At 45.9% G+C, this 12,719-nt stretch overlaps 1 protein-coding gene across 6 annotated transcripts in view; it reads right to left on the bottom strand.

Annotated features, from left to right (window-relative positions):
• Positions 1-12,719, bottom strand: part of JSRP1 (junctional sarcoplasmic reticulum protein 1) — a 230,221-nt gene that overhangs the window by 132,455 nt on the left and 85,047 nt on the right. For 3 of the 6 annotated variants that reach the window (XM_063914783.1, XM_063914784.1, XM_063914785.1), the window contains exon 2: positions 2,399-2,446. The gene's annotated coding sequence lies outside the window, so the exon portion shown is untranslated. The remainder of the gene's footprint in view (positions 1-2,398; positions 2,447-12,719) is intronic. The other 3 variants (XM_063914786.1, XM_063914781.1, XM_063914782.1) reach the window with 1 other exon arrangement.

Here is a 12,719-nt window from a genome sequence, read left to right as displayed (position 1 = left end):
TGTGTGTGTGTGTACTGTGTTTTTTATATATTTCCATTACTGTGGAACTACAGGTACCAGCAGGCCCTTAAATGCCCCCCAAGTACCAACATGCAGAGAGGCTTGCTGGGACTTGTAGTTCCACAACAGAAGACAATATTTCCCTTATTTACACTAAAGCTATGAAGTCGCCACCCACAGCCCAGAGGTGGCGGACATAGCCCCGAGCTTCATCCCTGGCCCTTGGGTGCCTGGAGGGGGGAAACCCATTTATTGGGGAGGTTCACTATCCCCCAGAGAACCCCAGCCAGGGATGACTAGCTGGGGGGAAGTAATGCCATGGCCTCCGGGACCAGTATAAATGTGTCCCCCGGCTGTGGCATTATCTCCTTGACTAGTGGATTCCAGAGCTGGTTTCAAAAATATGGAGGGACACTATGTCCTTTTTCCCCTGTATTTTTAGAACCAGGACCGGTCCAAGAGCCCGGGGCTGGTTATGTTAAGGAGGGGGGATCCCACACAATTTTTTTTTTTTTTCATTTTAACTCTTTAGTACATTTTAAAATAGAGAAGCATGCATGGATCTCACTGATCCGTGCAGGATTCTCCAAACACACCAGCAAGAAGCCGGTCTATTTCAAAGTTCTATTTGTGTACAAATTCCATGCTTTTCCTGCAGTGTATGGCTATTGTCGGCAGTGATTGAGACTACGAATTCTTAGTAAATTCCCATGTTGTATAAGGTGTATGTGAACAAATAACTGTGTTTGGCAGATATTGATTCGTATTTGTGTGGACGGCAGTGTATCTCATTACGATTTGGCCCAACACTGCCGAGATGTGTTTAGTAAATTTCCAAGTTGCATTTTCGTATGAAAATGCAATCTCAATTCAAATCGGGACCTTAGTAACTTTCCACCATAGAGAGGGAAACATTATGTATAGTTAGTGCCCAGACGGGGTTAGGATTTATGTGTATGCTTTGTTTTACGTTTACTGCAAATAAAAATAGCTGAGGCTATTTGTGCCAAATACCCTGGACTGGTATATTCCTATTTGGGGCTGCTGAAGAAAGAGCACCTGTCTACCCCAGGAGAAGGCATCCCTACCACGATCTGCGCATACACAGATCGATAGATAGATCGATAGATAGTCTACTGTTAACAATATGTCCTGGTTCTTCGCCAAAATGTTTTATAACTCCGGAGGACGGCATTCAGAAACCAATAAAAACTTGTACTATAAAATCTGTGCAGGTTGAATACAGGTTGAGTATCCTATATCCATATATTCCGAAATACGGAATATTCCGAAATACGGACTTTTTTGAGTGAGAGTGAGATAGTGAAACCTTTGTTTTTTGATGGCTCAATGTACACAAACTTTGTTTAATACACAGAATTATTAAAAATATTGTATTAAATGACCTTCAGGCTGTGTGTATAAGGTGTATATGAAACATAAATGAATTGTGTGAATGTACACACACTTTGTTTAATGCACAAAGTTATAAAAAATATTGGTTGAAATGACCTTCAGGCTGTGTGTATAAGGTGTATATGTAACATAAATGCATTCTGTGCTTAGATTTATGTCCCATCACCATGATATCTGATTATGGTATGCAGTTATTCCAAAATACGGAAAAATCCCATATCCAAAATACCTCTGGTCCCAAGCATTTTGGATAAGGGAGACTCAACCTGTACTACCATTATTTTATTGGTCTCGGAGTGATGCCCTCAAACCCTATATATACAGATGTGTCCTCATACATTATTGCCGTAGTCGCACCAAATATCCCCTTTCTGTGTTCAGGCCCTTATAACTCTGCTCATGCCGGGCATCTTTTCAGCCGAAAATGCATCTTAGTCTCAATGTGATATGACTAGGATGGACAAGGAGACTGTGCTGATTCATTTGATATGCAACACTTGTATATCTGTGTCCGACTGAGTCTCTGAATCTGCTTACAAAGTGCTTCAATTCAGCTGCCACAACTTTTCTCCACGCCAAGTTCTTGTGTGCTACATATACCTATCAGTCGCACACATATATGCAAGTGTCACGTAAATACAGAGGCCCTGCTCTGCTCTTCTGAAAATGTTCAGAGACCAGCTCATGTTCATTTGTGCTTTCAGGTCAAAGAGTCCAGAGGTCTCAGGAGATCGCCACAATCCCATACCCTTCAAGTTTTGAATTAGGGATCGCCAATTGAGTGTTATGCAACTGGAGAAATGTTATTCTGCAGTTTAGAATTCTTTGTAAAAATGATAAACTTTAAGCATATTCATATTAAGCTCTATTGTCTAAAGTCTTATGACAGAAATACATCTAAAAATCCTACATAGTTAACAAATTATAAAACAGTGATGGAAAGATTGAGGTGAGGTTTCTTTACTTAAAAATATATACATACATACTTTTATGGTGTGTATATCTTCCTTGCTTCTTTTTTCTTCTGTTACTATTTGAAATAGGAACAAAAAAATAGCTTATTATCCAAATATTAATAAATGAAAATAAAACTGCACAAAATGCACAAATGACTGCTGACACGATGTATTTTAAATCCTCAGAGGACTTAAAAATTCAAATATATTCCAAAAATTAACTGTTCACTTTTAAAGTTTTTATTGCACCTCTATTTACAACCAAGTAGTCATTTAATATTTGATTCCATTTTAGGGGAGCAGTGACAATGTGCAGTGGTCAATAGGAACATGATGCTGTCTCACCTCATAACTCAATACTTTCTTCTCCAACTGTCCACCATGTGTCCATCCCAGTTCACCATCCAACAGTTCACCCTTTCCCTTAGTATGGAAACTCTTACGGTCAGGGTCCTCCTCTCTTGTTTTTCTATACATATTGCCAGTACCCTTGTCTCCTTCAGCTACTCTGACTTTGTCTGCTTGCCAACGTTGGGTACAGAATAGAGTCCCTCTTGTGATTCCTGCCAGTTTCAGCAAGTTTCCCTACACTCTTTTCTCTGTTATCTATCCTGTCCATGGTGTGATATTAATATTTGGTAGTGATGCTATGGTCTGTTGTTTGTATCTTACTTACGCTCTCATACCGTTACCGTCATTGGCGTTTCTATAATGGGTGTAATGTGTGTGGTATGGGCCCTCCTGGACCCAATTTTTTTTTTTAAGTGATAAGGGTAACAATAAATGAAATCCTCTGAAATAGAGGTGTCTGTTTATTGTGCGTCCCCATATTTAAGAAGCATCCAGACCTGCTGCAAAAACACAGGAAGCCTATTTAGCAAGCATAGTGGCGGTAAAACTCAAGATGGTTATAACAGTCAGTCAGTAATTTCGTAACTATATTTAAATTTTTATATTTATTGACTGATTGAAAATTGACAACATAATCAGATGTGATCAAATGCAAAAGATTTAGGGAACACAATGAGGCAGATTCAATTAGCTGTGTGGTTTACCGCTATGGCTGTAAATATGAGTTTAACAACCAGAGCTATTCAATTACTAACCAATTCATTATTCAATTACCACGCGGTATCCCATAGATTTCGGTTTAAGTGCCCGGAGCTAAGGAGTTAACCCGTGCGGTAAGCCCCTTAGGTTGTATGGAGTTATCCTCGTGGGTTGGTGGCAGTAATAGAACAGCTCCAGGCAGCATTATTAGCCACGTGATAAGCACCGCAGCCAACTGAATTTTCCCCATAGAGGCAAAAAACAAGAAAGAAAATAATATAGAAAGAATGGCAGAAAACTGCTTCTCACATGTATAAGAAGAAAAATCTGTTGGGTTTTAGCTGTTTTATAAACACTTAGGGTTTACAAACTCTAGGGACTCTGAAGTTGAATAAAATTACAAATCTGCTTATAACTAAACTATAGTGAGCTAGGAAGGAAGTAACTAAAGAAGGAGACTTCCAGTGTCAGAAAGCTTCAAGTGTCATGCACATGTGTGACCCAGCAATGGCTTGTCACAAATGTGTAGAGGGCATCTGGACACTGCTCAACAGCCTCAGTAGATATTTTTGGGTGAATTGTAGTGATAAAGATTTCTAAAGGTTTCTATTGCTGCAATAAGTGTCACTAAAAACGTGTACCATATTGACATATGAGGTTACTGTCATACTTTCTGTCACACGCCAGAGGCGGCATTCGCCGCGCTTACCCCTGCGTGCCTGCTGGTCTGTGTTGCGGCCTCCGCCTTCGGTGGGCCACGGGCTCCGGCGTCTGGCTGGCGCGGCTCCCGGCGGTTCTCCAGGGCAGGGGCGCCGCCATGACACCCGGCATCACGTGGGCGGGGAGCAGGTGACGTCATCAGACTGTTCCGCCAATCCAGCGGTGGCGGGAGATTCAAAGTCAGACGCCGGACAGAGCCTCGGTGCCTGAGTATCGTCTTTTCCCCTGAAGTGGATGCCAGCGCTCTTGTTCCCGGCGAGAATCTCTGAAGTTGTACTCCAGTGTCTCCAGCATTTCCAGGTGCCAGTTCGCTACATAGGTTCCAGCGTTCCCAGCGGCTGGTGTGTCTCTCTGCGGTCCAGTCACCAGTGCTCCTAGGAGTCAGCATGGGCTGCGGGCCCTAATCACCGTTCTCAAGTTCTACAAATTATCAGCGTCTAAAACCACCGCACTCAAGTTCTTCAAATCATCAGCGTCTTAATCACCGTTCTCAAGTTCTGCAAATCATCAGCGTCTTAAACCTCTGCACTCAAGTTCTTTAAATAATCAGCGTCTCAATCACCGTTCTCAAGTTCTACAAATCATCAGCGTCTTAAACCACTGCACTCGAGTTCTTCAAATCATCAGCGTCTCAATCACTGTTCTCAAGTTCTACAAATCATCAGCGTCTTAAACCACTGCACTCGAGTTCTTCAAATCATCAGCGTCTCAATCACCGCTCTCAAGTTCTACAAATCATCAGCGTCTTAAACCACTGCACTTAAGTTCTTCAGATCACCAGCGTCTTAATCACCGTTCTCAAGTTCTTCAAATCATCAGCGTCTTAAACCACTGCTCACAAGTTCTTCAAATCATCCGTGTCTTTAATCACCGCTCACCAGTTCTTTAAATCATCTGTGTCTTTAACTACCGTTTACAAGTTCTTCAAATCATCAGTGTCTTTAATACATCGCTCACAACTTCTTCAGTCACCAGAATCTTTAACATTGCTCACAAACCCTTCAAAAGGCCTGGACATTCCCTCATAAGTTCCCTTTCTGCTATATGACATTGAGTTGCTCTTTTCCTGCAATAAAGCTCTTCAATATTTTACCAAACCTTACTGTCAGAGTCCTGTGTGAGGAAATCCTATATCAGGTCACCCCTGTTCCGGCCCAGTTGTGGTTCCTCTTCCCAACCATCGGAAGAATCCCCGAGTTCACAACATCCCCAATCTAGGTCAGTGACAGTATACTCAGGCCCCATGGACCCGGGGAATCGGAACCCAGAGGCAAGCACCATGCAGGACCTGGTTTCCAGAGTACAGAGTCGGGAAGCAGCACAGAAATAGGTGATGCATTATCTCCAGGAATTATCTGGCCGGCTGGATCAAATCCAGACTTCTCTGGCTTCAGTGATTCCAGCTCCAGTTCCATTATCCGCTCCAGTGGTTGTCTCTAGCAATGTTTCGTCCTTGTCTGGAACCAGGTCATGCCTTCAGCTTCCTACTCCTCCTCGTTATAACGGGAATCCAAAGAATTGCCTTGGTTTCCTCAATCAGTGTGAGGTACATTTCGAATTCCTTTCACATAACTTTCTACTGATCGGTCTAAAGTGGCATACATTATCTCTTTGCTTGAGGGTTCAGCATTGGAGTGGGTGTCACCGTTATGGGAGCGATCAGATCCGTTGGTTTCTAGTTATACCAACTTCATCACGTCATTCCGAAGGATCTTTGATGAGCCCGGCAGGACGACCGCTGCCTCTGCTGACTTGCTCAGTGTCCAACAAGGCTCTCGTTCAGTGGGACAGTATGTGATTCATTTTCAAACCATAGCTTCAGAACTGTGCTGGAATAATGATGCCCTTCGGGCTGCTTTTTGGAATGGGCTCTCTGATCGTTTAAAGGACGAGTTGATCACTAGAGATCTGCCAGATTCCTTGGAACAGTTGATCTCACTCTGTGTAAAGGTAAATCTTCGCATGCAGGAACGAGGTGGTGAACGTAGTCAGATCGGTCAAGATTCCGATCTCTTCCGTCTAAGCAAACAGTTATTCCGAGTCCAGACGAACCCATGCAGATTAATCGGTCTCGGCTGTCCCCAGAAGAACGTCAGCGTCGTCGTGAGGGTAGACTCTGCCTATACTGTGGAGCTGCGGATCATTTTCTCAAGTTTTGCAAGTTTCGCCCGGGAAACGCGCAGTCCTAGCTTGTTCTGGAAAAGTCGAGCTAGGGGTTTCTTCTAAATCTTCTCCGGCAGTGGACTGTTTACTCTCTGAGTCAGTAGTCAAAACCGTTAAGGCACTGTTGGACTCAGGGGCTGCGGGTAATTTTATTTCCCTTTCTTGTGCCCAGAATCTGGGTTTACAGTTACGGTCGGTCGAACAACCTATTACGTTGACTGCTATCAATGGTACCCAAATTTCTAATGGTCTGATTTCAAGTTGTACAATGCCAATCAAGCTGCAAGTGGGAGCTTTGCATCAAGAACATCTGGAGTTCCTTGTGATTCGGGAGATGCCTCACGATCTCGTTCTTGGTCTTCCTTGGCTCAAGCTTCACAACCCTCACGTCGACTGGAGGTCGACACAGATAATTTCTTGGAGTCCATTTTGTCATTCAAATTGTCTCACTCCTGTCTACCCGCTCCGTGTATCTTCCAAGTCTGATGAAGGGCTTATTCCAGAGGCTTATCGGGAGTTTTCAGATGTGTTCTCGGAACAGGCGGCCGATCAGTTACCACCGCATAGACCCTGGGACTGTCCTATTGAGCTCATTCCGGGGAAAATGCCACCTCGGGGTCGCACTTATCCTTTATCAGTACCCGAGACTCAAGCTATGTCGGAATATATCAAGTCTAATCTGCAGAAAGGATTCATCCGCCCCTCTACTTCCCCGGCGGGAGCAGGTTTCTTTTTTGTGAAGAAAAAGGACGGAGGCCTGAGGCTACGTATCGACTATCGTGGTCTAAATGATGTCACCATTAAGAATAAGTATCCTTTGCCGCTCATTACGGAGCTTTTTGATAGAGTTCGCGGAGCCCGAGTCTTCACCAAGCTCGATTTAAGGGGAGCTTATAATTTGATACGTATCCGACAGGGGGACGAATGGAAGACGGCCTTCAATACTAGGGACGGGCATTATGAGAATATGGTAATGCCGTTCGGCCTCAGCAACGCCCCCGCTGTCTTCCAGGGATTCATTAATGAAATCTTTCGGGATTTGTTATACCTAAATGTAGTGGTATATTTGGATGACATTCTGATATTTTCTACGAATCTCACTGAGCACAGAGTACAGGTTAAAGAGGTACTTCTTCGATTGCGAGAGAACCATCTATACGGCAAGATTTCCAAGTGTACCTTTGAGGTCCCTTCTATTCCATTTCTTGGTTACATCATTTTGGGCACGGAGCTTCGTATGGATCCGGAGAAACTCTCTGCCATTCGGGACTGGACTCAGCCTCTTTCCTTGAAAGCGGTGCAACGATTTCTGGGGTTTGCAAATTACTACCGGAAATTCATAAAGGGTTTCTCTACCATTGTGGCGCCTATTACTGCCCTAACCAAGAAGGGGTCTGACCCAAGCCATTGGTCCTCTAAAGCTGTAATAGCGTTCGCTCAGTTGAAGGCAGCCTTTATGACCGCTCCGGTACTTCAACAACCAGATTTTTTAAAACCATTCTTTTTGGAGGTTGATGCTTCTACGGTAGGCATTGGTGCCGTGCTTTCGCAGTACGCTCCAGATGGGAAGTTACATCCATGTGGTTTCCATTCTCGCAAGTTCTCTCCTGCTGAACGAAATTACACCATTGGTGACAAAGAGCTTTTGGCAATAAAATCTGCCTTGGAAGAATGGAGATATCTTTTGGAAGGTGCTAAACACCTAATTACGATTTTCACTGATCACAAGAATTTGCTGTATCTCAAGACGGCCCAGTGCTTGAATCCCCGTCAAGCTAGATGGGCGCTCTTCTTTGCCCGATTTTCGTTTGTTATTAAGTACCGGGCTGGAACTTTTAACACTAGGGCTGATGCCCTATCCCGTTCCTTAACGGCTTCGGATGAGGAGAATTCCGTTGAAAAGGCTTTGATTCTCAGTCCAGTTTCTATTTCAGCGGCTCCCACCGCATTGGGCCCTCCTCCTGGAAGAATGTCTGTGCCAGCTAAATTTCGACCAAGATTGTTGCAGTGGGCTCACATTTCCAAGTTTTCCGGTCATCCTGGAGTTCAAAAGATGTGGGAATTTCTACGAAGATCTTACTGGTGGGACACTATGAAGAAGGATGTTCAAGACTATGTCAACTCGTGTCCTCAATGTGCTCAGCACAAAACTCTTCGTCTGCCTCCCGCGGGGTTGCTGCACCCATTGTCCATTCCTAAGAGGCCTTGGACCCATATCTCTATGGACTTTGTTACTGAACTGCCCCTCTCTAAGGGTCATAATACCATCTGGGTAATTATTGACAGTTTCTCTAAGATGGCACATTTTGTTCCGTTGACCGGGTTACAATCAGCTTCTAAGTTGGCTTTGTTATTTATCCGGGAACACTTCCGCCTGCACGGGTTACCTCTGGAAATAGTCTCTGACCGGGGGGTACAGTTCACTGCAAGATTCTGGAGAGCCCTCTGTACGGCCTTACAAATAAAACTCAAGTTTTCGTCCGCTTACCATCCACAAACCAATGGGCAAACTGAACGCGTCAATCAAGATTTATAGACTTTTCTCCGTGTTTATCTCTCTCCCTCGCAAGATGCGCTCCATTGTAACCAATGGTGGGAACTTTGTGGTCAGCGGTGAGGTTACTTTCGGTCAACCGCTGACCACAAAGTTCCCACCATTGGTTACAATGGAGCGCATAGGCGCTACATTGTAACACTGCCGAGTGCTGCCTGTCATACACTACAGGAGCACACAGCCAATCAGGAGGATGCCACAACGTGGCGTTCCCTGATTGGCTGATGGAACCCTCTTAGACATAAGTCAGGGGGGGTTCCAGGCATTCGGGGAAAGGGGTCCCATGTGAAAACATGGGGCCCCTTTCAGTGCGAGGTCGGGTGTCCGTTTTGTTATTTTGCCAAGTACCAGGATTACAAATTGAGAAAAAGAGGAGCCATCTACACTGGATTTTGTAAGTATAATTTTTTCAACAGGTACACCATGGATTCTACATGGAGAAGAGGACCGACCCTCGTGTGAACATAGGTAAGTATGTGTATATGGAGGTGTGGATGTATGTATTAAACTTTTACTTTCAAGGTGTGTGTCTTCTGTTTTTATTGGGGTATTTTTTTAGTAGTAGTACTACAGGTACCAGCGGGCCCGGTTTTCCACCGCATGCTGGTACTTGTGGTTCTCCAAGTACCAGCTTGCGGGGGAGGCTTGCTAGGACTTGTAGTACTGCTACTAAAAACAATATTCATTTTTTGACAAAAAGGCTATCAGCCTCCCATCCGCAACCCTTGGATGGGGGGTGGGGGGACAGCCTCGGGCTTCACCCCTGGCCCTTGGGTGGCTGGAGGGGGGAGACCCCTTGATTGAAGGGGTCCCCACTCCTCCAGGGTACCCCGGCCAGGGGTGACTAGTTGGTTATGTAATGCCAGGGCCGCAGGGACCTAGATAAAATGTCCCCCGGCTGTGGCATTATGTATCTGGCTAGTGGAGCCCGGTGCTGGCTTCAGAAATACGGGGGACCCCTACGCTTTTTGTCCCCCGTATTTTTGGAACCAGGACCAGGCGCAGAGCCCGGTGCTGGTTGCTTAAATATGGGGCAACCCCTGTCATTTTTTCCCCCATATTTTTTCAACCAGGGCCGGCTCAAAGAGCCCGAGGCTGGTTTGGCTTAGGAGGGGGGACCCCACGCATTTTTTTTAAACAAAAAAAAAACAATTTCCCACCCCTTCCCACTGAAAAACATGCACGGATCTCATGGATCCGTGCATGCCTATCCGAACACAGTATAAAAAAGCAGGTCTGTTTTTTTTTTAGCTTTTTCACGATTTGCATTTCAGCACGGCAGTGTTTGGCTATTGTCGGCAGTGTTTGTGATTTGCACTTTTTAGTAAATGACCGATTTCTACCAAATTGCAGGCGTATTTGACCGATGGTGTATTGATTCGTAATTTTTTCCTAGGACTTCCAAAATAATACGAATGCCCTCATCACTGCCGTGATTTGAGTTTAGTAAATTCCCGAGATGACACTTTGAAGAAAAAACATAATCTCGGTCAAAATCGGGACCTTAGTAAATAAACCAGCCCAATGCAGTAGCAAGTAAAAGAGACGACAACTGCCAGTTGCCACAAACACCACACTCTCCCGACAGGAGAAGTGTCAGCGGCTAATGCCATGCCAACCCAAAGAAGCTAAGTGCGTCAGGGTGGGCGCCTTGTGGAGCCCAGTGTACCTCGCAGAAAGAGTTTTAACAAAGGTAAGTTCTTACCATAAAACTTGTTTTCTGCTGCGGAGTACACTGGGCTCCACAAGGATAGACACTGGGGATGTTCTAAAGCAGTTCCTTATGGGAGGGGACGCACTGTAGCGGGCACAAGAACCCGGCGTCCAAAGGAAGCATCCTGGGAAGCGGCGGTATCGAAGGCATAGAACCTAATGAATGTGATCACTGAGGACCACGTAGCCGCTATGCACAATTGTTCAAGGGTCGCACCACGGCGGACCGCCCAAGAAGGTCCAACAGACCGAGTAGAATGAACCGTAATGTGAGCAGGAGCTGACAGACCAGCCCTCACATAAGCATGTGCAATCACCATTCTAATCCATCTGACCAAAGTCTGCTTGTGAGCAGGCCAGCCCCGTTTTTGTGAAATCCAAACAGAATAAAGAGAGAATCAGATTTCCTAACAGAAGCAGTTCTCTTTACATAGATACGGAGAGCCCGTACCACATCCAAAGACCGCTCTTTGGGAGACAGATCAGGAGAAACAAGTGCCGGAACCACAATCTCCTGGGTAAGGTGGAACGAAGAAACCACCTTAGGCAAATAAACGGGACAAGTCCTAAGAACCGCCCGGTCACGGTGAAATATCAGATATGGGGAACTACAAGACAAGGCACCCAAATCCGACACTCTTCTAGCTGAAGCAATAGCCAGCAGAAACACCACCTTAAGGGAAAGCCACTTAAGATCAGCTGAACAAAGAGGTTCAAACGGAGACTCTTGCAACGCCTCCAAAACCACCGACAAGTCCCAAGGAGCCACAGGCAGGACATAGGGAGGTTGGATACGCAACACACCCTGAGTAAAGGTATGCACATCAGGTAAGGTCGCAATCTTTCTCTGAAACCACACCGACAAGGCAGAAATATGAACCAGATGCAGGCCTAAGTCCAGGCCCTGCTGAAGAAAAGCCAACAACTTGACTATACTAAACTTGGAAGCATCATAATCGTTAGATGCGCACCAAACAAAGTAAGAATGCCAGACCCTATAGTAAATCCGAGCCGAAGTCGGTTTCCGGGCCCGCAACATAGTTTGAATGAAAACCTCAGAAAACCCTTAAGCCCGAAGCTTCAAGAGCCACGCTGTCAAAGACAGCCGGGCTAGGTCCTGGTAGACACAGGGGCCCTGAACGAGGAGGTCTGGGCGTTGTGGAAGTAGAATTGGACGCTCTGACGATAGGCCTTGCAGGTCTGAGAACCAGTGCCGTCTGGGCCACGCTAGAGCTATGAGAAGCAGAATTCCTTTTTCTTGCTTGAACTTCCGAATTACCCTGGGCAGGAGTGACACCGGAGGGAACACATACGGCAATCGAAACCTTCACGGTACCGCCAGCACATCCACGAATGCTGCTTGAGGATCCCTTGTCCTTGCTCCGAAGACCGGAACCTTGTGATTGTGTCGAGACGCCATCAGATCTACGTCTGGAAGGCCCCACCTTTCCACTAGGAGTTGAAACACTTCTGGATGGAGGCCCCACTCACCGGCATGCACGTCCTGACGACTGAGAAAGTCCGCTTCCCAATTCAGGACTCCCGGAATGAATATTGCCGATATGGCCGGTAGATGGCGTTCTGCCCACTGTAGAATCCGTGAGACCTCCTTCATTGCTAGGCGGCTTTGAGTGCCGCCTTGATGATTTATGTAAGCCACTGTGGTGGCGTTGTCCGACTGTACTTGAACAGGACGGTTCTGAATTAAATGCTGGGCTAGGTTCAAGGCATTGAAGACCGCCCGCAACTCCAGAATATTGATCGAGAGGAGGGACTCCTCCTTGGTCCACCGCCCCCGAAGGGAGTATTGCTCCAGCACCGCGCCCCAACCTCTTAGACTGGCATCTGTCGTCAACAGGACCCAGTCGGATATCCAGAACGGACGGCCCCTGCACAGTTGTTGGTCCCGGAGTCACCAGAGCAGCGACAGACGAACCTCCGGAGTCAATGAGATCATTTGAGACCTGATCCGGTGAGGCAGGCCGTCCCATTTGGCTAGAATCAGCCTCTGGAGAGGGAAAGAGTGAAATTGAGATTAATCCACCATGTCGAATGTTGACACCATGAGGCCCAGCACCTGCATCGCCGAATGTATCGACACTTGCAGACAAGATAGGAAGCAACGAATCTTGTCCTGAAGTTTCAGG

The sequence above is a fragment of the Pseudophryne corroboree genome, chromosome 1, assembly GCF_028390025.1.
Source record: "Pseudophryne corroboree isolate aPseCor3 chromosome 1, aPseCor3.hap2, whole genome shotgun sequence".
NCBI lineage: Eukaryota > Metazoa > Chordata > Amphibia > Anura > Myobatrachidae > Pseudophryne > Pseudophryne corroboree.
This window is presented reverse-complemented; position numbering and strand designations above follow the sequence as displayed.